At 47.8% G+C, this 7,605-nt stretch overlaps 1 pseudogene; it reads right to left on the bottom strand.

Moving 5' to 3' along the window:
- Window positions 1–1,603: 1,603 nt before the first annotated feature.
- Window positions 1,604–1,725, bottom strand: LOC125924982 (uncharacterized; annotated as a pseudogene).
- Between the last annotated feature and the right edge of the window lie 5,880 nt (window positions 1,726–7,605).

Below are 7,605 nucleotides of genomic sequence, written 5' to 3' on the forward strand. Positions count from 1 at the left end.
TCCAGCTGGTTACTGGTGGTTCGATCCAGCCTTTTTCTCTCAGCGTTTTGAGCTCGGATTGTCCCTGTCCTTGCTGGGTCAAGATTGCAGTAGTTGTCCATTGACACAGGTGGAAACCCTACCGGGGTCCCCACACGTGTCCTGCCCCAGTTGCACACCCAGGACAATCAGAATAATGTTGGTCCTGGCCTGCAGAGCCCCGAGCTCAAAGTGGCTGGGTGATGGCTCTTCCCTCCGGATCAGTGGGACCCTTATTGTCCTTCGGTGGAAGCGTCCCCTCCACCCCTGCTTCCAGCCTGGCAGCGTCTCCAGTTTAGGGGCCATTCCTGCCCCCCTGGATTCTCTGACCCTGTGTTGGAAACACAGGTAGATCCAGGTTTGGGGGGCCTCACACTTCTACAAATTTGGGAGCTGTGTCGGGAATTCCGGACCACTCCTGGATTCAGTGATTTGCTTGGAGGACTTGTAGAATTTGGCACAGACTGTTGAACCTGTGGTTGAGCTTTATTCCAGAGAACGGGTAGTAATCAGCAGCAGCAAAGGAACGTGTGGCAAAATCAGGCAAACAAGCACAGCTTCCAGAACCCTCTCCCAGAGACCCCGCAGGACACACTCCCAATTCCCACAGCGGCAGACGGTGACAGCATGTGTGGAATGTTGTCCACTGGGATGCTCACCGGAGACTCGGCACCCAGGCTGTTCACAGGGGGCCGGTCATGTTGGCGCCCTCTGCCTGGCACAAACCCCGATTCCTAATGTCTAGGAGGAGGAAGTCAGGAGTTCCCCATAAGCCATATTTATTTGTTGAGTTTAGGCTCAATGGGCCACTCTTAGGGAACCGCAGGAACCTTCCGGAAACTGAAGCTCCCAGACACCAGCTAACCCTGTGAGCACATCTTCCGAAGGAGAGCCGTCTCAGCCCCGCCGTGTTAACTCTTTCCCGCATAGTGCTGTTTTCAATAAATAGAAGACAAAATCATATACGCAAAATTAAGTGAACAGAGTGACAAGAGAAACCCTAACACGTTACGTAAATTTTTAGAGTTCACCAAAAGCACAAACATCACAAAACAAAGAAGATCAACATAATATCATGAATTGTCTTCCCGAAATATTTCTCTAACACGTTTCCCTTATGCTTTTTGGGGTTTTTTTTTTTTTTTTGGTTTGCTTTTTGCTTATTCAGACAGGAAGCAGGATTTATTGGCGGGCATGAATGGGGACGGGCAGTCTGAAGTTCTCGTGAGTGCAGAGCCCGCTATTTGTCCAAGGGGCCGTGATGAGGGATGTATTTGACCCCATAGCCATCTGGGATGGACGGCTTTTCAGCCAACATGTCTTCAGATTCGTCCGCATTAAACTCAGTAAAGCCTCACTTCTTGGAGACGTGGATCTTCTGGCGGCCAGGGAACTTGAACTTGGCCCTGCGTGGGGCCTCCATCACGGGCCCCTTGTTCCGCAGCTTGGTACGGATGGACACGACGACTTGGCCAGTGCGCACCCCCGGCCACTGTTCCCTGGGGCTTTCCAAAGACACCCCGCATACCTGTCTGCAGCCTAGATTGGAGAAAGCATGTGATCAGACATCAATCTCCACTGGAAGCGCTGTCTCCGCGGTCCCTTAGGGCCACCCGTGCAGTCAGTAGGCTGCACACACTACCGGGGAGGCTGCTGTTTGCCGCCACGGCACAGCAGCCTCCGCGGGGAAAGGCACAGTCGGCTCCCCCACGCTTTTGGGTGTAGCCTCTGCTGGCCTATTGAGATCGCGACACTTGGGGGTCTGGCGGGCTCAGTCAGTGGAGCACACGACCCTTGATGACCCTTGACCTCGGGGCTGCGAGTTGGAGGCCCGCCCACGCTGGGTGTAGAGGTTACTTAAAGCAAAATATGAAAAAAAGACGACGACCCTTTCGTGCTGTCATTCTCTCTATGTAGAGAGAAGACATTTCAGTCTCTTTTCTAACACGTTTGATGAAAGTTATTTTTATTATAGCTTAGGAAAGTTGCTTTCAGGTAATGGCTCTCGTGGGTAATATTGTGCGGATTTTTAGAACCGTTAAATTTGAGGAGCCCTCTGTCAGATTTTTCTTACATACGAGCCCTAAGATTTCAAGGCCTTTGGGGTTCTCTTCTTTGTGATGAAGTGACTTTAGGTATTTTTTTGAATCGACGACGCTCATTAGCCAATTCCATCAGGCCGGAGTGTCATGACGTGGGGCACAGAGGGAGGCAGGTGTGTCCCTGGAAGCCATGTCTACACCAGGATGACGGCAATAGCTTAACCACCCCAGGAAGTGAGTGTTCCCGCGGAGCCCGGACTAAAAGCAGCCCCAACTCCACATCGTGAGCACTGCCCCTGCAGCCCCGTCAGCAGGGAGGGAGGGACTGAGAGCAGGTCGCAGGAGGGAGAGAGCTTTAACCGAAGGTGGTTATGTTACTTTCGCGAATTTTACAAAAAGTGACCTTGTAGACACTCTGCCGAGGCCCCGCCCTGGGATGGGCTGTGCGAATGCGGGGTGAGCCTCGTGACTTCACAGTGAGCCCGTTCCCCAGAAACCCTGACACCGAGGACAGCACAGACGCGTCCCGACGGTGTCCCACCCTCAGAGGGGCTCATAGTCGGCTGGGAGTGTGCAGGACCCTCAACGGACTGTCCCGTTCCCATCAGACTGAAGGGGAACTTGGGAAGATAGGTGAGTCCAGGGTCGTGAGCTCGTTGCCCCGGGCCGTCAGCTCTAACATGGGTCCCTGGCGTGCAGCACTAGCCAGTGGGAAGTAGGGCAGGCCTGGGTAAGCCAGGAGGGAGGTGCTAGCAGAGGGCCTCTGGGTGGGAGGGTCCACGGTCACGGGTCACTGCTGCACGGGTGGGGTGTTTAGCGACAGCGGCGAAAGCTGTGCAGAACCACCCGCTGACCCACGGCCACTCCACTCGCGGGCATTTGCCTAAGCAAAGCCGTGATGTCTTTCTCTGCTAAGTGCAAAATCTGGGCTTCAAAAAGCAGTCAGTGTTACCTATCTCTCCCGGGCAACTACCACACTATCCTGTTCCTTTGCGCAGTTCATGATTTTCTGTTGAAAACTGGACACTTAAATTTTTTCTTAAGCTTATTTATTTATTTTGAGAGAGAGAGAGGGACAGAGAGACGGAGAGACAGAGAGCACATGTGGGGTAGGGGCAGAGAGAGAGAGAGAGGGAAAGAGAGACAGAATTCTAAGCACTTTCCGCGCTGTCCGCACGGAGCCTGACGAGGGGCTCGAGCTCATGAACTGTGACATCGTGACCTGAGCCCGGATCAAGAATCAGATGCATAACCAACCGAGCCACCCAGGCGCCCTGAAAACTGGACATTTTAGACGAGCCATCATAGTGACTCTGGATTATGATTAACCAATCCTCCTTTGGTTTGTTGATCTTGCTGTTTTGTTAGTTTATTTGTCCAGTGGCTTCGTTTATTATTATTTCGTTAGTTTTTATGTCTAGTCCGGACAGTTCCGTGAAGTCTATTCCTCCACGGTGCGTAGCCTATGATGCCACCACTCAGATCCCCACCACCCGGGTCTTATACTGAAGCCTGGCTTCCTAGAAGTCACATGTGGGTCAGGACAGCTTGGGGTTCAGCCACCAACCGGGCGAAGACTGTGCTTAAGCGACCCCCCGCCAGTGAGGCGCCATCCACGGCTGATGGATCAGCGTGCGGCTGGAAAACGCCTCGTGTCCAGCCGGTGTATTAGGCTGAGGGATACCCTCCAAGGCCCTAGTCCCCCAAAGCTATGAGTGTTACCTTATGTGGCAAAAGGAACCTTGCAGGTGAGATTAAGTTGAGGATCCTGAGATGGGAAGATTGTCGGGGATTATCCAGGCGGGCCCTCAGTGTCATCGCGAGTATCCCCTTTAGTCTGGTCACCAAAGAAGAGAAGGCAAAATGTGGAGACAGAGACTGGAGCGATGCAGCCCCAAGCGCGCCGCATGGAACGAATTCCCCCCTGGGGCCCTCCAGAAGGAACCATTCCCGCCAGCACCTCGATTTTAACCCATAGCACTCGTCTTGAGCTTCTGGCCTCCAGACCTGTAAGAGAGTAAATGTGTGTTGTTTTAAGCCTTCGAGTTGGTGGTCATTTGCTGGAGCCTTTTCATAACTTTTCAGCGCGAAGATCTCAACATTGACTCCTACGGCCCCACACTCAACACCCAAAGAAAGTCAGTCCCGGGCGGGGTCTGGGGGAACTGGGGGCGGGACAGAGGAAATGACCCTGGTCTACAAGCGTGTGTTAGGGGGATGGTAGCCTCAGCTTGTCCTGCCCAGTGTGGACCCTCTCACGTAGGGCTGGGCGCCGGGGGGAGGGGAGTCCCCACGTTCTTGGCTAAACCCTGCCAGGATGGAACTTTCATGATTGGGAACAGGGCTTGGGAGGGAGGAGGTTCTGGCTCAAATGCCACACGTTCTGCTCTTCTCACCAAGACTTACGAGACCTCCTACGATAAATGCCGTCTGCCCTTTGGTCAAAATCCGGAGTAAGCGGGTCCCACAGCCCTCCTGGAAGTCCTGCCCCTGCCAGGCCTCTCAAGGTCAAGGGCACTTCTACCGCATTCTTCTGGGCAAAATAAGGCCCAAGGGCCAGTCCAGACTCCAGGGGCTGATAACCGGATCTCGTTCGTTCCAGGGAGGGCGGTGTGTGTACCTCCCGTGGCAGCCCGTGTTTCGCCATCTACCCCCGGGTGCGGACACCCCCGGGCTCCTCCGGTGGGTGGGAGGGGCTACTTCTGCGCCAGAGGGGCCCGGTCTGTCTGTCGGAGGAGAGTGTGCGTCAGCCCCGCCTGGGCCTCAGGTCCTGGATTCCCTCCACCGGGAGGAGGCCGTGCGCCTTTGCGTTGCCTCAAGTGCAACGGCTGGGCACAACATCAGTGTGTTAATTCATAGCTCTCTAAGCCAGGAGTCTTGGCACAGCGGTCGCATCGAGACACTGGACTTCAATGACCATCTGATGTGACTTCCTTTCAGCTTGAAGAATTGTCTTTTTGTTAAGTTTGAGGTAAAATGGATAGATAACATTACACAGAAATTTCAGGCATACGATCTTATATTCGACATCTGTATGCACTACAAAGTGATCACCACCAGAAGACTACCAATATCACCATACAATCGATCCGTTCACACATTTTGCCCCCCCCCAACCATCAGTCTGTTCTCTGTATCTATGAATTTGTTTATGTTTTGCTTTGTTCGTTCCGATTCCACAGGAGTAAAATCATGTATTTGTCTTTCTCTGCCCAACTTACCTCATGTGGCATAATACCCTCGAGTCCATCCATGTTATCAAAAAATAGCAAGATTTTCTTCTTTTTTTTTCTGGCTGAGTAATATTCTGTGGGGTGTGTGTGTGTGTGTGTGTGTGTGTGTGTATAACATCCTCTTTATCCATTCATCCACTGACGGACACTCGGGTCGTTTCTATATCTTGATGACTGTAAGTAATGCTGCTATGAACATAAGGGTGCAGACATCTTTTTTGAATTATTGTTTTTGTTCTCTTCAGAAAAGCGTCCAGAAGTGGAATGGCTGGGTCACGCGGCAATTCTACTCTTAATTTTTTGAGGAACTTCCATACTGTTTTCCACAGTGTCTGCACCAATTTCCACTCCCACCAACAGTGCGCGAGGGTTGTCTTTTTCCCCACATCCCGGCCAACACTTGTGATTTGTAGCCATTCTTACAGGTGAGAGGCGGTGTCCGTCTCATCGTGGTTTTGGTTTGCACTTCCCTAATAATTAGCGATGTCGGACATCTTTTCATGTGTCCGTCGGCCACCTGTTTGTCTTTGGCAAAATATCTATTCAGATCCTCTGCCCATTTTTAAATCAGGTTGTTTTTTAAATTGTTGAGTTGTACGAGTTCCTTACTTTTTATGAGTTCTTTATATATTTTGAATATTAAGCCCTTATTAGATGTAGGACCTGCAAGTATCTTCTGTTCAGTCGCTACCTTTTCTTTCTGGTTCTGGTTTCCTTTGCGGTGCAGAAGCTTTTTAGTTTCCCATTTGTTTATGTTTGCTTTTTGTTTCCCTTTCTTTGGAGTCAGATCCACAAATATATTGCTAAGACCAGTGTCAAGGAGTGACTGCCTATGTTTTCGCCTAGGAATTTTATGGTTTCAGGTCTTATACTCAAGCCTTTAGTTCATTTTGAGTTAATTTTGTGTATAGTGTAAGATAGTAGTCAAGTTTCATTCCTTTGCATGCGGCTGTCCAGTTTTCCCAGCACCATTTATTGAAGAGATCGTCCTTTCTCCATTGTATGTTCTTGGCTTCTTCATATTAAATTAATTGTTTATATGTGTGTGGGCTTATTTCTGGGCTCTCAGTTTTTCATTGATCTGTGTGTCTGTTTTTATTCCAATACCATACTGTTTTGATTACTATAGCTTTGTAGTATAGTTTGAAGTCAGAAAGCATGATACCTTTGGCTTTGTTCTTTTTCGGGATTGTTTTGGCTATTTGGGATTTTTTTGGTGGTTTCTACAAATTTTAGAATTATTTATTCTAGTTCTTTGAAAAATGTCATTGGAATTTTGATAGAGATTACATTGAATCTATAGATTGCTTTGGATAGTATGGACATTTTAACAATAGTAATTCTTCCAATCCATGATCATGGGATATCTTTCCACTTCTTTGTGTTGTTTTCAATTTTCTGTCATCAGTGTCTCATAGTCTTCAGTGTTCAGATTTCACTTCCTTGGTTAAACTTATTTCTAGGTATTTTATTCTTTTTGATGCTATTGTAAGTAGGATTGCTTTCTTAATTTACATTTTTTATAGGTAATTATTGGTATATAGAAATACCACACACAAAAAAGAAATGTCACAGATTTCTGTAAATTGAGTTTGTATCCTACAACCTTATTGAATGTGTTGATTAGTTCTAATAGGTTTTTGGTGGAGAATTTAGAGTTTTCTATATAGTATTACATCATCTTCAAATAATGACATTTTTACCTCTTTATTTCCAATTTAGATGCTTTTTATTTACTTATCCTGCCTTATTGTTATGGCTGGGATTTCCAATACTGTATTGAATAAATGTGGTAAGAGTGGACATTCTTGTCTTGTTCCTGATCTTAGAGGGAAGGCTTTCAGTTTTTCACGGGTGAGTATGATGTTAGCCATGGGCTTTTCACATATGACCTTTATTATGTTGATGTTCCCACTATACCCAATTTGTTGAGAATTTTGATCATAAGTGGATGTTGAATTTTGCCAAATGCATTTTTCACATCTATTGAGATGATCATATGAATTTTCTTCTTCCTTTTGTCAATGTAGTGTATCACGTTGATTGATTTGTGGATGTTGAACAAATAAACAAATCCTACTTAATCATGGTGTATGATCCTTGTAATGGATTGTTTAATTCAGTTTGTTGATATTTTGTTGAGGATTATTGTATCTATGATTATAAAAAAAATATTGGCCTGTAATTTTCTTTGTTGTTGTTGTTGTTGTTGTTGTTGTGTCCTTGTCTGTTTTTGGTATCAGGGTAATGCTAGCCTTGTAAAAGGAGTTTCAAAGTGTTCTCTCTTCTTCAATTCTTTGGAAGAGTTTGAG

Source organism: Panthera uncia, chromosome F2, assembly GCF_023721935.1.
Source record: "Panthera uncia isolate 11264 chromosome F2, Puncia_PCG_1.0, whole genome shotgun sequence".
In the NCBI taxonomy this organism is placed as follows: domain Eukaryota; kingdom Metazoa; phylum Chordata; class Mammalia; order Carnivora; family Felidae; genus Panthera; species Panthera uncia.